This window comes from Marmota marmota, unplaced genomic scaffold (assembly GCF_001458135.2).
Source record: "Marmota marmota marmota unplaced genomic scaffold, marMar, whole genome shotgun sequence".
Taxonomy (NCBI): Eukaryota; Metazoa; Chordata; class Mammalia; order Rodentia; family Sciuridae; genus Marmota; species Marmota marmota.
Genome location: NW_026000026.1, coordinates 71445651 through 71471296, shown reverse-complemented (window position 1 = coordinate 71471296; position 25646 = coordinate 71445651). Strand labels below are relative to the sequence as shown.

General features: G+C 40.9%; 1 long non-coding RNA gene across 1 annotated transcript in view; it reads right to left on the bottom strand.

Annotated features, from left to right (window-relative positions):
• LOC107141622 overlaps positions 1-2665 on the bottom strand; it is a 29220-nt gene extending 26555 nt beyond the window's left edge. The window contains exon 1 of the long non-coding RNA XR_007350592.1: positions 2542-2665. This is a non-coding gene — a long non-coding RNA (uncharacterized LOC107141622). The remainder of the gene's footprint in view (positions 1-2541) is intronic.
• Positions 2666-25646: the final 22981 nt, after the last annotated feature.

The window sequence follows — 25646 nt, the reverse complement described above, 5'->3', positions numbered from 1 at the left end:
GGATGGGGAAGAACAGAAGTTCAGTGGATTAGACAAAGGGGAATGAAGAGAATGGAAGGAGGATGGGAATAGGAAAGACAGTGGAATGAATCAGACATAACTTTCCTATGTTCATATATGAATACACAACCAGTGAAACTACACATCATGTAAAACCACAAGGATGGGGTCCTAATTAGAATAAGTTATACTCCATGTAAGTATAATGTCAAAATACTCTCTACTGTTAGGTATGTCTAGAAAGAACAACAACAAAAAAGAATGGCTGAAAGATATCTTTTCTCCTTTGAAAAAGAAACCTTTTCTACCTATCTAGTCATTAACAGAATGACTAGACATTCAAGTGTGTACACTTGAATTTCAGCAGAGAGAATTTGTTGTAGTAGAAAAATCTAAAATCAACCCAGTAGGAAAGAAAAAATTTAAATTTTCATAAGGCTCAGATACACAGAAAGAGAACACAATTCTGATTAGAAATTCCAGAAACAATACCAAGAGCAAAGAATGAAATGGGCCCCCAAAGGGTTCATCCGTTGATGAGCCTAGACCTTCAAAAGGTCCAATTCATAGAACCTGGACCCCAGATGAAATAACCTGACCACTTGGCATTATCTGCAATTATAAATTAAAAAAAAATATATCAATACTTAATTATACCAGATGTAAGAAGGAGGATCAAATCTGAGTATTTTCTGCATAAAGTTCAAACCTAGGAAGGTTCTAGACAAACTCAATAAAGTTCCAAACTCATCAAATGCATATTAGAGAGTGGTATAAGCAAAACTGGCCTGGAAATGGACAGAAAGACCAGGAGGACTATGGGTGAAAGACATACCATGAGGTTCATACTGGGCTCAGTCTGTTGGATGACCCAAATGCTATACCTTTTTTTCACTGATGTATAATACATAGGAAAGTGAAAAAATCCCAAATGTACATTTTGAAGAGTGATTCTATCTAAATTAAGACATGAACCATGTCTAACATCCTACTCACTCTAGTTCTCTCTCCCCCACTCAACAATAGGAGGTAACCACTATTCTGGTCTCTATCACCAAAGATGGTTTTTGCCTGTTCTTAAATTCCACACAAATTCACTTATAGTATGGGGTCTTTTTGGTCTGTTTTTGTTCATGAGGTTTCTTTTCAGACAATCTCCCCCTGAGGTGACAAACCTGAATGCTAACTACTCTGATTTCACTAGTTATACTTCTGCACTTTTCTAAGCATGCACTATAAAAGCTCTTACAACCAAATAGATCTCCTTGAAAATAAACTAAATTGTTTAAAGGCTTTCAAATACTCTATTCAATCTTAACAGAGCTTATGATTTGACAGTATACATCTTTCCCATATTGATTTAAAAATTCCTATTAAATATATTTTTCTTCCAGGGAGTCCACCTACTCTAAAGAATCCTCAAATCCCAGTATAAAATAAACCATCAATTCTGTTATTGCTTTTGATTAGTAAGAAATTAAATTGTGGGAAAATCTCTCAGAGGAAGCCTAAGGCCCTAAATTCAGATGACTGAATCAGCTCAGAAAAGGCAGGAGAGGGACTAACATGCAGCAATAAATTATAGGTTCAGATTGTTTAAGTCAAACTATCAGGATCTTAATCTAGGATGTGCTGTTTCTAGCTGCATGACCTTGGACAAATCATTACTGTACTCTATACTTCAATTACTTCATTGTAAAATGGGAATAAGTTCACAAGGTTGTTGCAAAGATTAAATGTTTATATATATATGGCTTCTGAGAGACCACTTGGCACATAATAAGCATCTGTAAGAATTAGCTGGTTTAGAAAGTTGAAAAAACTATAAGAGAACAGCTATTCTGCAAACCAAAGAGTTATGAAGTTGTCCCAAGACATCTAGCACAATGCTTCTCAAGATGTTTTGTTTTTAATCTTTCTCTGACTGACGTTTTGTAAAACGCAAGATTACACGCTTGAATGTCACAGGAATATCAAAATGCTCTAAAAGTTTCTAAATGTTTACTCTCACTTTCTGTATTTCTCATTAGAGTCCAATAGTGTTCACTGTTTGTGGACTGGCATTTGTCTGAAGACTGAGCTTTGAGTAGCACTGTTCTAAGCACACGAGGAGGACTCAGAAGATGGCTGCAAATTCAACTAGCAGGTTAAACAGAATTATGAAAAAATTTAGTAAAGAATACCAACCCCAACAGCAGGGCAAGAGGATGACTTGAAGGTCAACACACTGACAGATAAAATAGCTGAACAGGCTAAACTAAAAAGCAAAACTGGCTACAGCAAAAACACAACTGGTATTTCCCCACACCAGTGCTCCAGGAGATGACCCTGAGAACATGTTGGCCAGAAAGTCATCAGCCCTAAGAGGGGACAAGGGACATTAAGGAAGAAGAATTGAGCTGGGCCTCTTGAGTCATCACCACCAAACATCAACCACATGTCACAAAGGCCAGTTTCTTCTCTGACAAAGAAAATATGCAATCATTTTCTTTGGTGATGTGGCACTACATACATGCACACCACATATTCACAGTCACTCACCTGTGGTCTTAGGAGGCTCCTGAGGCCCACCCTGCCAGCCATACTGTGGATATCCTGGGTAGGGGTACCCCTGCTGAGGTGGGTAGGGCCCTGCCGAAGGCCCCATTGGTTGTGGTGGATAAGGTGGATAAGGTGGATACGGGGCCGACGGACCTGGGCCTGGATATGGTGGAGGGTTCCCTGGATTCATCAGGGAGTTTCAAAGTGCACCTAAGAGACAAAAAGAGTAGAAATTATTTGCATTTAACCTATGGAAATTATTAGGGGAAAAAAATCCCAAATTATGTGATCCTTTACAAAATGCCTTAAAGTTGTCTCAAAATTCTCGCAAATCCCTAGTTTTGCCCATTTTGTTTCCTTCTCATTATCACAATTGGGAATTATGTCTCTGTTTATTTGTCTTTTGTCTGTCTCCTCTACTAGATTGTAGGTTATGAAAGGAGGGATCAAGTCAATTTTAGATTACTACCATGTTGCATGTTGCACATTCTCAGGAGTCTGAGACAGGAGGATCCAAGTTCCAGGCCAACCTCATTAACTAAGTGAGACCCTGTCTCAAAATAAAAAGTTAAAAAAAGTAGATATACAGCTCAGTGGTAAAGCACCCCTGGGTTCAACCCCCAGTGCTCCCTACACACACACACACACACACATTCACACCCCACCCCGCCAAAAAAAAGAGACTTGTGCAGTGTCGCCACAAGGCAGGTCCCTAAATAAATGTGTTGATGAATAACAAGATATTTTTTAAATTCCTTGAAATGTCCAGAATGTGGCTAGATAAGTTTAAGGTGGTAGAAACTCTAATAGCACTATGAATCAGATTCATAGAAACTGACCCCTATTAGAAACTCTCCAGTAAATAGGGTTGGGTCACATTGGGGTCTCCTGTCAAGGAGCATGGCCAGCAGTGATCAACCAAGACTGTGAACTGGCCCTGCGCTGGGGCAACGGGTTGATCTGTGCACTCTTCTCAGACCCACTTCTCTGAGCAGCTGCACAGAGCTGCCTATGGAGAATGCTGAGCACCTCCTTTGACCATGCAGGCTTCCAGGGCTCTGGAGAGCTCATCAGGAACCCTCACTTATGTTTACAGGTTCCTGTCCTCCAGGTTTGCTTCTGTGAGGCAGGCTATGCTTCCCAGCCCCCAAGTTCATTAAAGGTTCTCTTGACTGTACTTAAAAGCTCTGAGGGTCAACATCTCGTTTCCGTCCTTCTGTAATCTCCACAGAGCATGGCGCAATGACTTTCAGACTAAAAGCAGACAAACCATTACTGGGAAAAAAATTAAGTATACTTTCTACACATGACTCACTTAAACAGCAGGATGCCTGTCATACTGCTGCCTATACTGTTACCTAACTCCTATATTGATATTTAACTTTTTGAATGTGTCCTATCCCTGACTAAAAAGCAAGAGTCTCATACTCAAGATTTAATAATTTCACTACTAATTCTTTTTTATAACATTCAATCAGTAAATTCAGCAACTTCATATGAAGGACAGATTGATCCCTAAGTAATGTTGCCTAGAAAATCTGGATTAAAGTAACAGTGGAATTTTCTGGTTTCCCATACAACATCCATGTTCTCCCTAATAGTCAGCTTTCCAGTTGAGGGAAAGCTCATCTCATCTTAGTTCTAGGATGAGCCCATCTTGTCTAAGCCAACACAGGGCATTATCTCCCCCTCTTTCATTACAACGGATTCAAGGAATACAGGATCAACCCAATCACAAATGGCATCCCCTGGCCACTGAGACTGGTTCTGAAGTGGTTCAGTCTGTAAAAACCTCTCTTCACATTCCCACCCATATTCCCTTCCCCTTAACACAGGCACACGCAAAGTCTAGGAAAGATAGGGCCTACAAAATTGCTGACAACCAATCTGTCAGCCTTAAGATGAAGTGGGCACTTCAGAAAGGCAGAGCAAAAAGAAGAAAAGAAATGGGATTCCAGATGACTTTATAACAGCTCATAAATCAAAGACTGAAGCCAGCCCAACCTAAATTACCTCTATAGAATTTCCAGTCCTGAGAACCAATGGTAAAGTAAGCTAATGAGCTCTTGTGAGTGATATTTACCCTATTTACCCAAACATACATTTATGCAGGGCTGACTCAGTGCCTGACACTGGGTAAGTAGTGCTAGATGGATCTCAATATGGCTCAAACCCTTTCCCTGGGCAACTGGGTAAACAGACTGCTGAAGGAGGGGCTTATGCCCAGCAGGAGGAGGTGGGGATGGCGACAGTCCCTTGAAGGAGGCAAGTATAAATTGAAACTTTATCACATGGAATCAGGACAGCTTGAGGGTCCCTACTGTGATTAGAGCTGCATTCTGGCCCCATTTTGGAAACTTATTTTTCTAGGACCTTAGCGGGACAGAAAAACAAAAACAACAACAAAAAACTTAAGTTCTCCCCCTTCTCTGATCTCTGGTCTATGTCAACGTGGCATCATACCCTGATCTATAGGAAGCCTTTGTGCTTACCCTAATGCAAAAGTTCATGGTGACTAACACTATAGTCATCACCTGAATCGGGACACAGGTAAATGCTGGCCACTTCTGCATTATTTCTTTTCTCCTATCAGGAAGGTTTTGGAAAATCTAGTGAGCCCTGGTTAACCAAAATCGGTCTCATTACCCTGCTATGTCCATTATTTATTTTTAAATCTCAGAAGTAGAACACAGCTATTACTCTGTCCTGAAATTCAGTGTATGTGACCTAATTTTATTAAAACTGTAGTTGAACTTTATCAGTCTGACAAGACTGTACAAAGATCTCACTCTAGGCAAAGTCTGGAAGTATATTTCTCTGAAGACATTATTCTTCTAAGAACAATGAGCAGTGAGGAAAAATGAATGAAGAGTAGAGAACTACAATTTCAGACCTCCATGTTTCGTGTCTTTTCTTGATCTATCTGTTTGTATCAATTCCTCATTATCCTGTGCATTTCTCTTCCGGGGCCTTCAAAACTCTTTTCCAAGTACACATACATGTGTTCCTCCCACTTGCCCCTAAAATCCTGTTTTTCCCTCATTTATGGTGTGTCTCTTTCTCCCTCTGTCTGAAGAATCACGTAATGTCTAGAGGGAAAAAGCCACCTGCTATTATTCAGAGGCACTTAGAAAAAGCATCAACCACAAAGGTGCTCCTGCCACCATCATCCCCTCCCACACACGCACTCCCTCCCTGTGCTCCCAGGACAGATGGTCATCTTGGAGGAATAAAGATCTGGGTCTATTTTCAGTTTCTTCTAAGCAGGGAAAAAAGTCCCAGTAAGAGAACAGCAGAAGTCACAGAAAGAGCATCTGAACAAAATCAAAGATCTTAGGGCTGGCATTTGAAAAGCAGGACTTCACCCAGTGTGAATCAATTGTTCCCAAGCTGGGAAAGAAACAAACCAAAGTAAAAAAGGTTACCTAACAATGACATGAACCACTTAATATAACCAAAACACAAACAAGGATTAAGTTTATTGTATGATCTGAACTTTGTAACGTGACTGCTTGCTCTTATAAATTTGGTCAGTAAAACATAAGCCCTACTATAGTGAAGTCTTACACTAAGGATCAAATGTAAACAGTGGAAATTGTAGCATTAAAGACAACTCAGACCTCCAAAAGGGATAGCTCAAACAGTGCAGCAGCCAAGATCCATTAATAGCCTATTGAATACTGCTACCCCACGATCCCATTAAGGCACACTTAGTCACAGGATTAGCAGTCATTCAACCGCACAATGAGAAGGGCAGAAACCATTCTTTGTGAAAGTGGTCCACAGAGATATAACACTTTTTTTTTTAAAGACCTCATCAAAGCAGCGATCCAGGAAATAAAAAATAACAACTTTGAAAAATATTAAGTTACAATCTAGGTAGCCAGACTGGTATTGACTGCAGGCAGTACAGTGAAGTTGCCTCTAGAAAAACCAAACAGTGTCAATGGAAAAAAAAAATGACAGATACTAATACTTGAGGGGGACACCAAAGAAATGACTTATTCAATCACCAGTAAAGGCCATGTACCCAGAACCTCTAATTGATTTTTTTGTTGTTGTTTTCTTGTGGTGCTAGGGATTGCACCCAGGGCCTTGTGCATGCAAGGCAAGCACTCTATCAACTGAGCTATATCCCCAGCCTCTAATTAATTTTTTATTGCCTCATACATAAAGGAATACACACAGATAATTAAACATTAGAGAAAATCCTCCCATATGAAAGACAGACCAAATAATATACAGAGTAGAAAAAAAAAAAACTCAAATATCCAAAAAAAGAAAAAAATAGTTAAATACATTATGATGTAGCTATATAATAGTTGTATGAGTTTTTTTTTTTTTTCTTCTCCTTTTTCTTTAAATGGTGTTGGGGATTGAATCCGGGGCCTTTTGCATGCCAGGCAAGTGCTCTACCCCAGAGCTATACCCCCAGCCCTCAGTTTTAATTTATGCTTTTGAAGTATGATATAATACTGTATAAGGGGCTGGGGATGTGGCTCAAGCGGTAGCGCGCTTGCCTGTCGTGCGTGCGGCCCGGGTTCGATCCTCAGCACCACGTACAAACAAAGATGTTGTGTCTGCCAAAAACTAAAAAATAAATATTAAAAAAAATTCTCTAAAAAAAAAAAAAAATACTGTATAAGAAAAATTTAAAAGCTAGTCAGCATCATCCCAACTTTTTTTAAAATACTGATAAACGATCAATTTAACAAGAGTCCTACAACAAACCAACACAATAGTCGCCTAATTTAACAGAAAGGTACAATTGCTACTATTCCAACAGGAAAAGATAGTGTTTCCAATAAATAGTCTGAGTTAATTGGATATCCTCATGTGTGTCTAGGTGTAAGAATAAACCTTGATCCCTACCCTTACGCACAAAATACAATTCACAATATATCACAGACCTATAAATAAAAGCTAAAACAATCAAGTCTTTAGGAAAAAGCATATCACATATTCACAACTTTGGGAGGATTTACCTTTAACCCAGCAAGTACACGTAGCAATGCATTTCTATATTATGAAAAACATCCGTAGGTGGTTTTGCTGTGCAAACACCACAGGATATATATACACAAACTAAGATGGCTACTACGTCACTAGGTGATATAATCCCATGGGATCACTGTTGTACTTGCAGTTAGTTGTTGATCAAAATGTATTCAGTGTATGACTGAGGACTGAGGGGAAGTTAGAGCCTAAATTCACTAAAGGACATATACAAGAATGTTTAAAGCACCTTTAGTTATAACAGCTCCAATCTGAAAACTATCCAAGTGTTCATCAATAAAATAGATAAATTATGGTAAATTTATATAGTAGAAAAACCAGGATGGCAGAAAGATTGCAAATTCAAGGCAAACCTATCTCAACATGAAAAGGGCTGGGGGTACAGCTCAGAGGTAGAGTGCTTGCCTAGCATGTACAAGGCCTGAGGTTCAATCTCCAGTACTTGGGGAAGAAAAAGAGCCAAGATTAATCTAGGAACACTGAGGAAAGAGACACAGGTAGCCTTCAGGTATGATAGAAATGCTCTGTATCTTGACATGAGTCATATTTACAATTATTGAGTTGAACATTAGAATTTCACACTCTAAGTTATATAGTAACAGATAATATTCAGATATAAGGGAAAAAAATTAATGGTGGTTTTCCTCTGGCACTGGAATTATGAGTAATTTTTAGTATTTATTCTTATCTGTATTTCTGAAATTTCCAACAGGAGAACTCAAGTAGTCAGAGGAAAATTCCAGTTTTCTTAATTCTTTCTGAGATTTCATGCTGCCCCCCCTCCGCTTTTTTTTTTTTTTTTAAACTGGCTGCAATACCTCTTTAGATCTATACACTTCTGAGACACCATTCTTCCCTCTGAATAACCTATCCTACATTTGCTCTTTACTGCTTTTTGCCATGATTTTTGTAGTTATGATTCTTTTTTTCATAAGATACTTCAGTTTCCTGTGGTCCTAAAATGTTTTCTTTCTGCTTTAAACTGAGAAGTCACTTGGTTGCATACAAGACATGGGGTAAAGACAACGAAATTATATGGTTACATGCAGACTTCCCATCTTGGACCCTTCTTTTTTTTTAAAATGAGATAAGTTTTTTTTTTTCATAGCTTTATTTATTTTTTTTAATTTTTTAGATGTAGATGGACACAATACCTTTATTTTATTTACTTTTATGTGGTGCTGAGGATTGAAGCCAATGTCTCATGTTTACCAGGCAAGCGCTCTACTACTGAGCCACAGCCCTCATAGCTTTCTTTTATTCATTTAATTTTTATGTGGTGCTGAGGATTGAACCCAGGGCCTCACATGTCCTAGGCAGGCATTCTACCACTGAGCCACAACCCCAGCTCCCACCTTGGACCCTTCTTACTATCAAAGCCTCAAGTCATGCTTATCTTTATATCCTTAAATATCTTTCTTTGTGATTTATAAAACTTTCTTTATGAAGCTCTTACCCTAAAACCTCCTCTTTTCTCTGGTCTTTTATAGGGCCTTTGTAAATAGATTGTTTTATATTCTAAGTCCCTCAATTTTTCTTGAATTTTACACATAATTTTGGGTGTGGTTTGTTGGGCTAAAAAAGGCTTTAGAATTACTGCTTTTGTGCTGCGATATCCATCTTTGATTTACAGTTTTCATTAAATTTTAGTGGTGACTGGCTAGTCTATTCCATTCACACAGTCTTTTATCCATTCCATGAAAACTTCCAGGAACATCAACTATAACCCAACACTAGTGGTTTCAAGCACTACCAAGACAACAATAAGCAAGAGACAGTTCCTATTCAGATTATTGAGAGACAGAAACAGGAACACTAACAATTATAAAAAACCAAGTTAAGACAGAAGCACAAAGTACAGTGACCTCAAAGGACACATGTGACTAGTCAGGGAAGTTAGACATAGCTTCCAAGAGGAAGTGATGATCACACTGAGAGTTATTCTTAAACAGAAATTTGGATTACTCCAACTTTTACTCTTCAGAGGCAACAATTTGTGAGAAGTCTCAAAGAAAGACTAAAGCCCATCTGAGGGGTGAAACAGGTTCATTATGGTTGAATCATAAGAAATAAGACTAAGCATCAGTTCATAGGATTTTTGCACCCTCCTTTTCTATAGTTACTCCTTATTTCTTTAAAAAGGATTCATGTATCTCTGTGTATATTTGTTACTACCACTAGAAAACTATTTATTTATTTATTTTTGGTACTGGAGGTTAAACCCAGGGATGCTTTACCATTGAGCTACACCTCCAGTTCTTTTTTTCATTTTGAGACAGGGTTTCCCTAAGTTGCCAAGGCTGGCTTTGAACTTGTGATCCTCCTGCCTCAGCCTCTCAAGTTGCTGAAATTCCAGGCATGTATCACTTAATAATTTATAATATTTATAAAATACCTGCTTATGACAGGTTTTATGGCAGGTCCAGAGTTGGGCACATGAAAGAACTTGAGCATTAGATTAGGCTTTGTGGTAAAGTTGAAAATATATTTTTTAAAATTATCTTTTCCATAAGTCTGTTATTGCATCATATGGAAAATGCTGAAAGTTCTCCAAACTTCAAGGGTATGTTAAGGATAGTTTGGCTATGCAGACTAGAAGAAAACCTACTCTGGGAGATCCAGAGGGCAGTCATCCCAAAGAGTGATTCAGTGTTACTGAAACTGAGGTACAGATAGAGGCACCAATGACACTCTAGTCAGGAGAGTCCAACCATACACACAGGAGTGTGCAGGGAGCAGAGGTAAAAAAGGACCATCTCAAATCCAAACTCCAATGCCAACTCTTAAGAACAGCCAATCTAGCACAAAAGGCCTTCACCTCAGAAAGACTCCTGAGGTGAAAGACTTAATCCAAGGCCTCAGGGGAAGACTGATAGCAGGAGTTCACTTTTAAGGATGGTAGTGGGGCTCCCAGCAGCAGCACACTAGGAGACCTTTGATCCTTAGCATAATGTAGGCAAGATCTTTGGTTTTATGAGTTGCTCACTATTTCTAACACATTTTGCTGTGTACTGCCACTTCCTATGTTGCTTCTCTTTGCGGGCAGACTGGAAGAAGATAAGCTACAGTTATTCCCTTACTGTCCAAATATTGATTCGGGTATCAACCTCCCAAATATTACTAGCCATCACAATATTTTGTTTGCCAGAGTTGTATGAGACCATGAGCTATCCTCATATAGTTAATGAATGAATACTATTAAAGCATATCATTTTGTGTGCTTGTGGTACTGGGGATTGAACCCAGGGGTGCATAACTACTGAGCCACATCCCCAACCACTTTTTAAAAAAAAATATTTTTTTTTTTATTTAGTGATAGTTGCTTAGGATCTTGCTAAATTGTTAAAGCTGGCTTTGAACTCATGTTCCTCTTGCCTCAGCCTACCAAGCTGCTGGGATTACAGGTGTGCACCACCGTGCCCAGCTAGAGCATGTCTTTTGAATCATCATTATAGCTTGTGGCTTTAGAATAGCCTCTTAGAGTACACAATGACACACAGTTTGGATATGGGACTCTTTACTGAAAAAAAGGCATCTGAGTACACACAGAAGGCAAAAAATAATAGTGGGTCATTTATCTCTGGAGTCTCTGGCCTATGTGATGAAGACGTTCAGACACTGTCTTATTTTTTCTCTCATAAAGAACTATTGATATAGCCAGGTGCAGTGGTGCATCCTGTATTCCCAGCAACTCAGGAGGCTGAAGCACAAAAATGTCAAGGCTAAGGTCAATCTGAGCAATTTAGCAAGACCCTGCTTCAAAAGGGACTAGGGCTGGGCGTGACAGCACATGCCTATAATTCCAATGACTCCGAGATAGGACGATTGCAAGTGCTTCAGCAATTTAACAAGTCTTACTAAGCAACTTAGTAAGACTCTGTCTCAAAACAAAAAATAAATAAAATTTTTAAAAAGGCCGGGGAGACTGGGATTGTGACTCATGATAGAGCACTTACCTAATCCTCAGCACCACATAAAAATAAATTTTTAAAAAGGTATTGTGGCCATCTACAACTAAAAAAATAAAAGAAAGAAAGAAAGAATATTTGATGTAAAAACTATGCACTACTTTTATAATAATATGTATGAAACTAAAACTATCTACAAATTAGTTAGTAATATGGTTTGTTAATTTGCTGTTCAGGTAACTGCTTTAAGCCACTATCCTCAACATTAAGATAACACAAAGATGTAATAAGCATTTTCAACTTGCCCTGACAGTCAAGAATAGGAAGAGTTAAGTCTGATGAGTCATACCCATATTAATTATCCATAGTGATTCACAATTATTTGAAAATATGGCTACAGTCTACTAATTTTTCTCCCTCCAATATTAAACTTGGTATGTACATACTACCATTCTTTCATTTTTGGAATATTTGAGGGAATCCAAAGGAGTTCTTTTCAACAGAGGATATCATATTACTTGCTAAAATCTTTCTGTATAAAGTGTTCTGTACAGAATCTTTGGCTGGATCCAGGACCTATTGCTCTATAAGCTATAACTTTCATTAAATAGTCTTTGGGGAAAAATCATTACTACCTGAAAACATCAATGACTAAAATGGCCTATCCTGAGCCACTATATCACTGATTTCCCATTCTTCCCTAATGTTTTTATAGATGAACCATTCTTTTGTCTTATAAATTCTTCAATAAAAACACATTTTTAGTTAAACCTCAAATAAATAAAACACTCTATCCTTTGAACCAGCAACTCTACCTTATCTTACAGATAGATGTATGCTTGTGCCAGTATATAAAAAAAAAACCAACTGCATGGGATATGCAGAAATTTATTTTAGATGTTTATAATAGCTATATAATATATACACAGGATATATAACATCCCAAATGTCCATCATTGTGGGAATGACTAAATAAATCCAGGCATGTTCAAATCATAGAACTGTTGCTATATGACTCTTAAGAAGAATGAGGTGTGGTGGCTGTAATCCCAGAGATCCAGGAGGCTGAGGCAGAAGGATGGCAAGTTTGAGACCAGTCTCAGCAACTTAGTGAAACCTGTCTCCATAAATAAATAAATAAAGGGGCTGGGAGTGTAGCTTGGTGATCAAGTGCTCCTAGGTTCAATCCCCAGTACTGAAAATAAAAAGAGAAGGAGGAAGAGGAAGAACTATATGTATATGTGCTATTAAGAAAAATCACCAACATGGTGGGGAAAAAAAATGATCTGCAACACAGCATATTCAATTACCCCATTTAAGTCTAAAAATAAAGTTCTATATCTAGACCTGAATGGATGACAATTATATTAATTAATATAGTTATTGATTAAACTGTAGATTTATGTTACATATACTTTTTTATACTGTCATATTCAACAATAAAAATTTAAACTCCTGCTGATTATCTTTGGATAAAGTCAGCCACAAGGTTTTTTTTAGAAGAAAACAATCCATTTTTTAACTTATTGAGAAGGAAAGCCACGATTATTTGTGCTTCAAATATAAATCCAACTTCACTGAGAACACAGTTTGTACCAGTTGCTACCAGGTACCCCACCAACACAGCCCCTGAAAGACAGGTTCTGCCAGCCTCCTCCCAGAAAGACGGAGCCTCAAGGCAGCAGCAGTAGTTGCAACAGTCCCACGGGTTCCAGACCAGTTCACCAAGGGCCCCTTCTCCAGTCTTCATTCATTATGTATGGTCCTCTGCAAAAACCAGAGCACTGTCTCAGTGCAGGACTCCTGTCTGCCTTCAGCTTTGGGAAGGAGTATCTAAGCGTGGATGGACCTCAGCACATTGTCTGACAGCTCCTAACACTGTTGGCAAACCACAGCCCCTCCCCACACTGCTGGACCTTCACGGGGGTGGGGGGTTGGGGGCACACCCAGCTTCACCCAGCCACTCAGCTCAGGGACTCTGGTAGGCAACTCACCAACACGATATCTGAAAGACAGTGGAGAAGTGAAGGTTGGCTCCGCCTCAGAAAAAAAGGCAGAGGCCTCTGAATTACATCTAGTCACTGGGACATACAGGACAGCACTGTAACTCTGGAACTTCAAACAGTCAGCTCTCAAAATGAGAACAGAGAGAAAATGAGGCTCAGCAAGAGAAAGGATCAAAAGAGAGGGCAGCAGTGAACAGAAGGGAAGGGAAGAGGAAAGAAAGCCGTTAACATGGAAAGTGAGTTAGGGAAATGAAAGGAGAGGTTAGGGCTTGGAGAGAGAGAGAGAGGAGGAGGATCGGACTCTGCCCCCTGCCAAGTTGAGAGGACACACTAGAAAGGGTCAGGGCTAGCCCTCCCAACAAGCCCAATGAGACCACTTCTCAGGCCAGGTCCCCCACCAACACAGCCCCTGAAAGACAGGTTCTGCCAGCCTCCTCCCAAGGCATTAGATTAGGCGTTGGGGGAAAGTTGAAATCTTGATGGTTTAGAAAAAGGCCCCTATGGCTTAATGTGCTAACAATTTAAGCACTCCTGGTTCCTGATGAATACCAAGCCCAGGTTTGCTCCACTATTGAAAGCCACTCTCCTGACCCTTCTGGGAAGCCATAGCTCAGTCAGCACTGTGGGTGGTTCCTGATGGACAACAGTGAATTTCGCTTCACACTAGCAAGTACCACCGCTGCCTATCATATGCAGCACCCTAAGATCATACAACCCCAGGGCAGCTAGCTCACCCTTGTCCCTTTTCCTGTTTCCACAAGATTTTTTTTTTAAAGGCATAGGTTTCACGGACAGACAATAAAGGCTGGGAAAAAAATGCTAGATCATAACTTCAAGTGCTATCTTTAGTAACATCTAGAGAGCCCTACATGTGAAAGACATAGGGCTCAAAGTAGTTTGGGATACGGCTGAGTTTTTTAAAAAATTGCATTCCTTAACCCCCAAGAAAAATTGTAGTTTTCCAGGAGCACTCTTGTACAGAAAAAAAAACAATATATCTCAGCATCAATGAAGCCGTGCCCCTGGCTAAGGGCCCAAAATTTAATATAGTATACGGTCTCACCACCACTCAGGCCTCATTTTGACAAACTCTGCATCAAAGTACCAGTGACTTTGTTTTGTACATACTCCTGGATTCTCTGGTCTTCCTAGTATTAGAGAGCTATATAAATTTTAGGAGGACAGAATTTAAGGGAACTGTGTGAAGGCCTGCCTACCCAAACCATCCCTACTGCTGCCTGAAAATCTTACTGTTAGACCCTTGGATGAGGCAGTATTTCCACTTGTGGGGAGTGTGGCATGATTTGGGGAACATAGACCAACAACTTCAGCTTTTTATAATTATCTGTATTTGTCGCATACCATATAGTTTTCAACTTAAGGCAATAGAACAGTTTTCCTTTTACACAAATGTTTACAGTTTTGTTTTTGTTTTAAATGGGTTGATTTAAAGAGTGTTACTTAATAGCAGTAAAGAGTCATGGAGATGAGACAAAATTCATGTAGGCAGAACATGAAAGTGTAACAAACACTTGGGAGTTTGCATGGCTTACTTAAAATGCAACAACTTCCTGGAGGTTCTTGTGTGGCCACCACTAGACATTAAAAATCCTCAAGCGTTACCCTCAAGTTAGCAGAACCAGAAGGATGCAGAAATTAGGATCAGAGATTACAGTGGCCTTAGAGAGGGTGGTGTTCGGGGAGAGAAAACTGGGAATGGGAAGACAGAGTCTGGAGTGTCCAGGAGGCTAGTAGCTGCAGGAAAGCATCAAGTTTTAACAATAAGGACTCAGGATAGACACATTCCTACAAACATCGCTCCCTTCATATATAATCTCCCCAACTGATCCTGCCTAAGGTCCTAGTACTGAAAGCTGACTGGTAAAGTTCTATGTTCAGCATTAAAATTGAACATGGCAGAGGAGCCAGTGTAATCCCAGCAGCTTAGGAGGCTGAGACAGGAGGAGGATCATGAGTCCAAAGCCAGCCTCAGCAAAAGCAAGGCGATAACAACTCAGTGAGACCCTGTATCTAAATAAAATATAAAATAGGGCTGGGGATATGGCTCAGAGGTCAAATCTCCTGAGTTCAATCCACAGTATTAAAAAAAAAAAATTGATCATGGCAGAAATCTAGGACATTTAAAGGTGTTCCTCTCCCCAGAAACCTTTGCAATCTCTACCCTTGTAAGAACACTGAGCATGTCTAGATAGTTTTCAGTTGTGATATATTTTCTAGACCAATGATCTTGGGACAGGTTAACAATTCTTAGCACAAATCATCAAAGAACTAGTGATAGCACAAATCACAAAGAACTTTGACTAAGGCATTACTTCCTAATGAGCAAATTCAGGTAGAACAAACTTTCCTCCCACCATGACTATAAATACTCTTAAACCTTCTAATAAAAAGTTCATAAAAATACAAATCATGTCTCATTTGTGACAAAGTCATACCACAGATTTCTACCCACAGAGAATAGATTCAAACCATTTGTCTTGTTTTTTGTTTTTGTGGTATTGGGCATTGAATCCAGTGGTGCTCTACCACTGAGCTATGTTCCAGTCCTTTTCACTTTTTATTTTGAGACAGGGCCCTGCTAAGATGCTAAGGCTGGCCTTGAACTTGCAGTTCTCCTGCCTCAGCCTCCTAAATTGCTGGGATTACAGGTGTGAGCTACCATATCCGGTTTCTCTTGCTTTAGATGTGAGGACCCATTCAGTGATACCCAGATCTGGCTTTGAGGCCTAAATCAGTAGATGCTCCTCAACTTACGATGAGTTCACACCCTGATAAACTCAATTTTAAGTTCAAAATATTGTAAATAAAAATGTAGTCAATACAACTAACCTACTGAATACCACAGCTTAGCCTAGCCTACCTTAAATATGCTCAGAATACTTACATTAGTTTACAGTTAGGCAATATCATCTAACACAAAGCCTATTTTATAACAAAGTGTTGAACACCTCTTGTAACTTACTGAGTACTATACTGAAAGTGAAAAATAGAATAGCTACATGTGTACTTTTACACCATCAAAACATATAAAAATCAGCCAGGTGCAGTGGCATACGCCTGTAATCCAGTGGCTCAGGAGGCTGAGGCAGGAGGATTGCGAGTTCAAAGCCAGCCTCAGCAAAAATGATACGCTAAGCAACTCAGTGAAACCCTGTCTCTAAATAAAATACAAAATAGGGCTGGTGATGTGGTTCAGTGGTGGAGGGCCTCTGAGTTCAATCCCTGGTACAAAAAAAAAAAAAAAAGTAGAAAAATCAGAAGTTGAACCATCATAAATAATCAGTATTAATATTTCACATGTCACCTAAGAACTATCTTAGGTTTGCGTTTGGTGACGCATACCGATTGTCCCAGTCACTTGGGAGGCTAAGGCAGGGATCAGTTGGCCCAGGAGTTTGAGACAGTTTGGGCAACAAAGTAAGACCTGTCTCAAACAAAACAAAACAAAACTCTACAAAGATGTAATTTTAAGATCACTTCCTTCTGAAGATCCATTTTTATGTGGTCCTTGAAGTAGTATAAACCTTTTGGACCGTGAAGATAAAGGGTCAAGTCATGTCCAAGTCCCTTATTTCTACACTGCTGCATTTTAATTGCTGACTCCCATTTATAGCCAAGCCAATTAGTAGTGTTGGCCAAGCGTGGGGGAGCTTGGAGGCCTAGAACACAGCAGTCAGGTCAGTTTGAAGAAAACAGGAAGTCTGTTCTTTCTGAATGTCCTTTAGGTAAGAGAGCTATACCTGGCCAACAAATTTCACAAGTCTAGGAGCGGGATGTGGTAGTTTCATAAAGTCCCTGGGCATGTCAGCAAGCACTCTGAATCTGTACTAGAATTTGTTGCAGGACTGGTGGCCTGATATAGGATAGAGAAAATTTAAAAGGTATTTCACTCTTCATCCAGTTTAGTGAGATTATCTACTTCTGCCTCTCACCGACTTAATGACTAACTTCTTTTAGGGTTGAGATAATTTCTGATAATATACTTGTTAAAAGGGTTCTGGGTGGAAAGCTGCCAGCTCAGCAGCCTATAGTGTTACTCAGTTTTCTGCAGGTGATCAGGAGTCAAGACAGGGTAACAGAGTACAGAATAAAAGGCAGGGAACAATTGAGCTTATTTACACATCAAATGCAAAGGCACACTTAACCTCTTGATTACAGAGTGACTGACAACTGAGCCCACAGACTCCAGGGACAAAACACAAATAGATCTTAGGGTTTGAATGCGATTTCTAAAAAAGCTTATAACTCCTACTTCTTTTTTATTTTACTACATCTCAAAATACACCGTTCATCAAAAATTAAGATATTCTGCTTTGGAGTAATTCAAATTTCATATAACCTCTCATTAATTTTCCTTGTGACTTCTATGAAGTGGGTACTGAACATTATTTGGCTCAAGATTGAGGTATGTTTCCATGCCAAGAAAGGAGTGCCCTGCCCAGGCCCTTCCGTGACAAAGGTAAAGGGCTCAGAATGTCCTCAACCATACCCCAGGTCTGCCTCTCACCTTGGCCCGGTTCCCTTTAAGGAAGACTATTTCTGTTGAAGGCCAGTCCTGGTTGTGTATCACAGCTTGTGTTTAGGGAAACACACTTTTTTTCATGACAATGAGGTCTTAAATTCTCTACCAATGGGAAACTTGTGGGCGTGGTAGGGGTGAATGAAAGTGGAAAATTTCCAAAAACTCTTGCTTCCTGACAGCACATAGTTATTGTGTCTGGGAGACAGAGGGGGGTGGACTGTTTCTTTCCAAAGAAAGCATAATTAGTTGGCCAGTTAAAATATAATCAAAGAGATCTACAAAATGGTTAACTTTTTTTTTTTTCTTTTAAAATGTAGCCAAGACATCTAATTGCCAGTGAGTGAATCTTAAGAGGCTCCTGCAAAACACCTTAAAAGCTACTGCAGCCTTTCACACACTTTGGAGCTTTAAAAGTACTTCAGGCTTTTTGTACAGAGAATGACTTCACTTATCTGACCGGAAGTCCCTTTCCCCAAGTCCCAACCACTCTGAATTTGCCCTCCCTGGAGTGCTGCAGCTGGTTTTCGTAGTTTATTAATTCCCTAAACTGCCTTTTCCTATACACATCCCTGAGGGTCCAATTTTGTTTTCTGGAGTTAAACAAATACAAAACAAATTGGTGGAAGGTTCAGTGGCTTCCTCCTACAAAAAAAGAACTTTTAAGATTTCAATACAAAATGGATAGCTAGCTGCGTGTATCTTTGGTCACAGCAACAATATACTTCAGGGATGGGAAAAATTATAAACCACTAAATCATTCCTCTTTATAACCAAAATAGCTTTTTCCTGTTTCTCAGGAAATTAAGACAAAAATGGCCAATTAATACATTTAAGCAGTCTTACACTGATAAGTTCACAAGCTGAGAGAAGCTGGTAGGAAAAGCTCTGAGCTAGGAATCTTTGTTTTACAATTACAGCTTACCCAGTGTTTCATATTTTGTGTTATGGGTGCTGATTCTTCTCAATAACTTCCTCTAAATCCACCAGTCACTTGAGGATTTCACGCTAAGGATAAGAGGTCTTTGCAAGACACTGCAAGAGAAGTGCTATGAAGATTAAAATTTCCATGCATACTGAGGAGAGAAGCTCAGTCATTTAATATAGTCAAATGAGATACAAGAAAATGAGCTGCTGTTGGGTGTGTCTTTTCTCAAAGAAGAAATTTTTAAAAAATCTACTAACAATGTCTGGGGTGTTGAAGGGGAATTGGGTGCCTACGTCACCATGTCTGTTATAAATATTTCATATGCAGGGTTCAAGGAATTCCATCAGACAAGAGTTAGGGTGTTTTTGCACACCAAGTGTGCCCCCTACTCCAAACCAGCCAACGTTTCAGTAGCTCTTCACAGCACACAAAGCCTCAGCTGAGCACTCAAGTTTTTTTCTAATCGGCCCTAACACATTGCTGCAAACTTTTCACGCCCCTGAACAGCCCCAGCACGCGGTCCAATTACCAAATCGTTTTTTGTTTTTTTTTTAATAATAACTCCAGTGCAAGGCCCATGGTCTCCTGCCCCGAAGGTCCCCTTTCCCTCTGCCCACTCTTCCAATATCCAGTCCCCAGGATCCCGCTCGGATTTCACCTCCCCCAACAGGTCTAGTCAGATCCCAATCCTGCGTTCTCAGCAGCAGCCCGGTTTCCTTGTCCCCGCAACACCTTCTCTGAAAGCCCAGCTACCCAGCGCCGGGCTCAGCGTCCCCGGCTTCCAGTCCACCCCGCCCCGCTGCTCCCCGCGGGGATGCAGACCGGCCTCCAGCTCCCAGCAGGCTCAGCTTGGAGCACGTACTGCAGCGCCTCAGGAATCGCAGCCTAAGGCGAAGAAATCCAACAGCCTCCCGCGGACGTCCCCTGAGACCGGGTGGGGCAAGCCCAGCTCCCAGCCCGCCGATTCCTGGAGACTCGAGACAAGCAGAAACCTGGAACCCTTTAATCCACCTCTGGGAAGCCGGGCGGGCGTCGCAACCATGGGAACCCCAGGGCAGCCGCTGGGCGCCCGGGTGGGCATCTGGCAGGCTGCAGCCGCTTCCCCGGCGCCCCGCGCCTCCCCAGCGGCTGTATGCGCCCCGCCGGAGCCCGGCCAGTCTCTGCGTCGGCTGCCTCTCGGGGCGCCTTCTGGGGAAACCAAGGGCGCGCGCAGACGGATACGCCCCGCCAAGCCTCACCCGCTCTTTGGCCTCTCTGGTCCGCTGCGCCTCACCTTTCCTCAAACTGCCCAAGTACGAACCAGGTCCCCGCAGGAGGAGACTGGACCAGACTGCACTAAACGCGCTGCACCTGCTGCGAACAAGTGAGGAGCCGCCGCGCGCCTGACGTCACTGCCGCCCAGAGCGCCTGTAGCCTGGAGTCACCTGATCTCCCTGGCAACGCACGCGGGGCGGGGCGAGGCGAAGGGCGGCGTCACAGCACAAGCCCCGCCTCAGGCGTTCTCTCCGAGACGCCGCCAGGAGCTTTCTGGGGCTGTAGGCACCGCCCCTTGGCGAGGCAGTCTGCGGGTCCCTGCTAGGTCGTTGGAGGTGCAACCAACACCTGAGACTCCAGCAGGCACCCTCTTCTCTGACTGAATCGATTCTCCAAGACTCCCACAGATACCTTATCGCCAATATTGCATGAGCCTGGGAGAAAGGGCCAGTGTTCCTCCGGGTTGGTTGTAGTCTGCTGCCTCCTTGCAGGTTCTCGGTTCAGGGGCTGGAATTTCACCTGAGATGGCTTGGGGCTGAGGCTGATAACTGGATTGCTTTCTGACAACTTTTCTTCGCACACCTCGCTTCACGACTGGAGGGGGTATGGAAGAGGTTGAGGACAGTCCAAGATGATCCTGAAGGTCTCTTCCTGATCCCACAGGTAGACGAATCACTGAAAGGCTCCAGAAGCAAAACCTTGAACAGGCTTGCAAGTCCTACTTGCACTGTTTTTTATTTTTATTTTTTTCATTTTAGGCATGGATTTTCTGGGCTGGGATGTATTTCAGTTGTACGATGGTTGCCTGGAATGCGTACTGAGTTCAGATCCCCAGCATCCCAAAAAGAAAAGAAATGGATTTTCTGTCCACACTCCTCTTCTTGCTTGCTGTTATGGTATGCCTAAGCCATTGCGACTCTCTTTTCTCCCCAGACTATAAGAATGTAAACAGATGAAAAGAAAATGAAACATCCCATGGAGAGCTCAGCTTGTGAGACACCACTTATCTCATCCTTTCACTTCTTGCTGACTTTCATTTAGTTTTACTCTCCCACTGTCTGTGCCACTATGAAATATTGTATATATTGTCCTTCCTTCTCAAGAGTATGGACACTTAGACCAAATAGTTTTTTTGTTTGTTTGTTTGTTTTTTTACAATCAACTTCTAGTGAGCACTCTTTAGTGCCAGGTTGACTGAGACACAGTTCTCTAAGATCAAGAGTGAATGAGTTCTACATTGCTGGTGGGACTGCAAACTGGTGCAACCACTCTGGAAAACAGCACAGAGTTCCTCAGAAAACATGAAATGGAACCACCCTTTGACCCAGTTATCTCACTCCTCAGCATATACCCAAATTACTTAAAATCAGCATAATATAGTGATTATAAATATATTTATAATATATTATAAATATTGTGGCCACATCAATATTTATAGCAGCTCAATTCACAACAGCTAAGCTATGGAACCAACCTAAATGCCCTTCAACAGATGAATGGATAAAGAAAATGTGATATATATATATATATATATATATATATATATATATATATATATAAAATGGAATATTACTCAGCAATTAAGAAGAATGAAATTATGGCATTTGATGATAAATGGATGGAACTGGAGAATATCAAGGTAAATGAAATAAGCCAATCCCAAAAATCCAAAGGTGAATTGTTCTCTCTCATATGCGGATGCTAACACACAGTAAGTGGGTGAGGGAAGAATAGAAGTTCACTGGATTAGAAAAGGGGGAATAAAGGGAAGGGAGGGAGGATGGGAATAAGAAAGACAGTAGAATGAATATATGAATACATGACAAGTGTAATTCCACAACATGTACAACCACAAGAATGGGAAGTAATATTCCATGTATGTATAATAGTCAAGATACACTCAACGTCATGTATATCTAAAATGAACAAATTTAAAAAAAAAATGAATAAAGGAGTTCATCCCCAGCATGGGCGGGGGGGGGGAGGGGGGAGATATGGGTTGTGTTCTCATATTTAAGTACCACTTGTACTATTTTATTATTTAATTGTTTTATTTTAGTGACACTTTTTTACTTTTATACATTTATTTTTAGAATAAACTAGCACATAAATGAGAAGTAAGATAGTTGTGAAAGGTAAAGAAGAATCATGGCTCCAGATAAAAAAATGCTTAATAGGGGCTGGGGTTGTGGCTCAGCAGTAAAGTGCTCAGCTAGCTGGCTGGTGCGAGGCGCACTGGGTTCAATCCTCAGCTAAATAAATAAATAAACAAACAAACAAACAAACAAATAAATAAATAAATGTGTTGTGTCCAACTAAAACTAAAAAATATATATTAAAAAAAGAGCTTAATAGCAGAGATGAGACTGAAAACATGAGCCCTGGTACCCAGGGGCAGAGAAGAGTGGTCAGGAAGATGAGGAGAACAGGCCTGGGTGTTTTGGTGTTCTGAGAATTCCAACTATTTGGCAGGGCAGTGTTGGGGTGGGGAGAGGGAGTTGAGTTAGAATGAGGTTTGAGGGATCCTGCAGGGACAGAGAGGAGGAATCAGAAAGAAAGAAGTGGACAGAGATTTGGAAAGAGATTTTTGAAAGGAGGTGCAAGGTAAAGAGTCCTCCTAAGGGGTGCTAAGAGCATTAGGGAAAGAAGGCGGCCAGGCTCCAGAAGACTGAAAGGAAGGAAGAAGCATGTGGGGTAGAACCCAGGGCAGCTGTTAGTCCCCCAGGACCAGGCAATCGGCTGACAGAGGAAAAGCAGCATTGTCTGATTGCCTCTGAGAAATGAAGTTCATCCATGCATACCGCATACTATCTTTGGGCCATAACTATAGTCTGACATTACCCATCAAGACAATAAAACTTTTTGGTCAAGGGATTTCCATGCCTCCTCCCTCTAATCTGGACCAAGCAAGATAAAGATGGATGGAATGAAGGAGGAATTACCTTGGAAAAGAGGGAAGTGTCTCATGGCAGCTGGGAATATTGGGGGAGTGCAATGGGAGAAAAGATAATACAGCACATTTTCAGTAAGGTTCCTGGCCACACCCCTTTATCTGAGTCAGTATGGTGAAAGGTGACCATGAAAGGAAATACAGCATTCCTCACCCCAACCTCCATCATCGAGGAAGGAATGCTATCATATGTGTAAAACTCAGAGAATGTTTCTGATAGCACCCAAGAACCAAAGATGTGGCCAGGGAGCACATCAAATTCCAGGACCAAGCAGCAGACCAGACATAGAAGTTATTGGAGTTTCATCAAATGTATTTTTCACAATGAACAATAGGTTCCATTCCTGGAAACAAAGAAACATGTCTGGGTACAAACCCCCTAGCAAAGCATACTTTTTTTGAAAGTCTATTAGCTACAGAAGTTTTGATGGCTCTTCAATACGTGTTCATTCAGAAGAACCCTCCAATGATTGGGGAGACAGCATGGTGCAGTGACTAGGAATCTATGCACTGAGATTTTTCCTTTTTCCTTGGGCAAGTCTCAGTCTTATTGTAAAATGAGGATAATAATACCAATTGCACAAGTCTATCAGAAACTTTAGTTCAATTTCACGGCTAAGAAAGAGAGCCTAGATTTTTTTTTTTCCCCTCCAGTGCTAGGGTTCAAACCAGGGCCTTGCACTTGCTAGTCTATTAGCTGCCACATCCCCCAGCCCTTTTTGTTTTATTTTGAGTCAGGGTCTCACTAAGTTGCTGAAGCTGACCTCAAACTTGAAATTTATTATATATTCATTCCAACCCAATTCAACAATGGAGTGAAAGTATTTCTTAGAGTCTGAAGGTGTAGCCAAGAGTTTCAATTCCCAGCACTAAAAACCCCCAACCAAACAAAACCAAACAGAAAACCCTAAGAATGTTTCTTGGATGTCTGATGTGCAGTCAACACTGAGTTGGATATGAAGGCAGCATGTACTCTGGCTTGGTCCTCTAGACATCAGACTCCTGGTGAGAAGATGAGACAGCATGAGACCTTGCCACACCACAGTAAAACTGAATGCCAAACTCTATCAGGTCCCCTGTGCTCTCAATATTCATGGAAAGGGGGGCCATGTCAGCAGTATGACTAAGGCTGGAGGTATGAAGGAAAGGGCCTGGGGCAGAGCCTTGAAAAATAGGCAAGATTTGGAGAATGAAGAGGAAAAGAGCATTCTGGGTCAGAGAGGCAGTAGAGGCTCAGTAAATATTTGTTGGATGAATGAATAAATGAATAAGAAAAGATTAAACATGAAATTATTGGGCGTAGTGTAAGGTAGTCCTGATGGATGCTTTGTTGAATGCATGAGTGAATAATTAAACAACATGAAAAACAATAAGACTACAGAATGGTGGGCATTACCATAAGACTAGCCTAAGTGGACTGTGAAAAACAGAGAGTTGTGGAAAATAAAACACAGAGTTAGATCAGACTGTGGAGGAACTTCGGAGACAACAGATTCTTCTGGCAGGAGCATGGGGTCTGGTTCAAGAACCCTATCAGGTTGCATTTGAGCTCTATCATTTACTGACCACATGACCTTGAGTGAGTCTAAAAGAAATTTCATCTAAAAAAATGAAGTTTGATGTCTGCTTTATAATGTCATTTTGAGGATTAGCTGAGGAGCCTATGTGGTTTCTAAGTGGGGGGTCTGACACATAGTGAGTGCTCCAAAGTAGTAGTGTTTATTAGTATTTGTTTTTTAAGGGCTGAGCAGAAGAAGACAGACTCAATACAAAAACTATAGGGAACCACTGAAGTTTCTTGAATGAGAAGTGGGAGTAGAAGGCAGTGTTTGGTGAATAATTACTTGGCAGCAGTATTCAGGCTGGATCAGAAGGGGAAAGCAGGGCCACAGCCAAGGGGCAGCTCCAGAGAATGATGAAGGGCTGACTGGGGATTAGAAGCCACCCCTCCTGAGAAAGGGAAAGCTGTCCAGTTGCTGGTACGCGTGTGGGAATAGGAGCCTGGCACACAAAGGCCGTCAGTAGTCCTATCAAATGAATGTCTTTAGATGCCACACAAATTGAATGTCATTTTAGAGCTCACAGGCTCAATGGCAAACGCTAGCAGAATTCCTCTCAGTCAAGTACAGAGTTTCAAAGCACTGGAGAAGTCCACCAAGACCTGGCCTCTGGCCTATTCAAGGTCTCTCCCTGATGGAAACAGACAAAGGAACACATGTGAAAGGGAAGCAGGTGAATGTGACCAACACAGAAACCAGGGAAGGATGGCCAGTCTTCTTTCATGTGGAGATATTAAGGAAATTGAAAAAAAGTTTCCACTTCTCCTACTGTTTCCTAGTCTACTGCTTTAACAGAATTTGAGGCACATGTGAAATAGAGGCAAAGCCATCAGTTTGATTCTGGCCATAGTTCAAGATTTTGGTTTTCACCTGAGCAATGGTCTTAATAGGGTTTTTGGTGTTTTTTTTTTTTTTTTTTTGCTATTTGTTTGTTTTCTGTACCA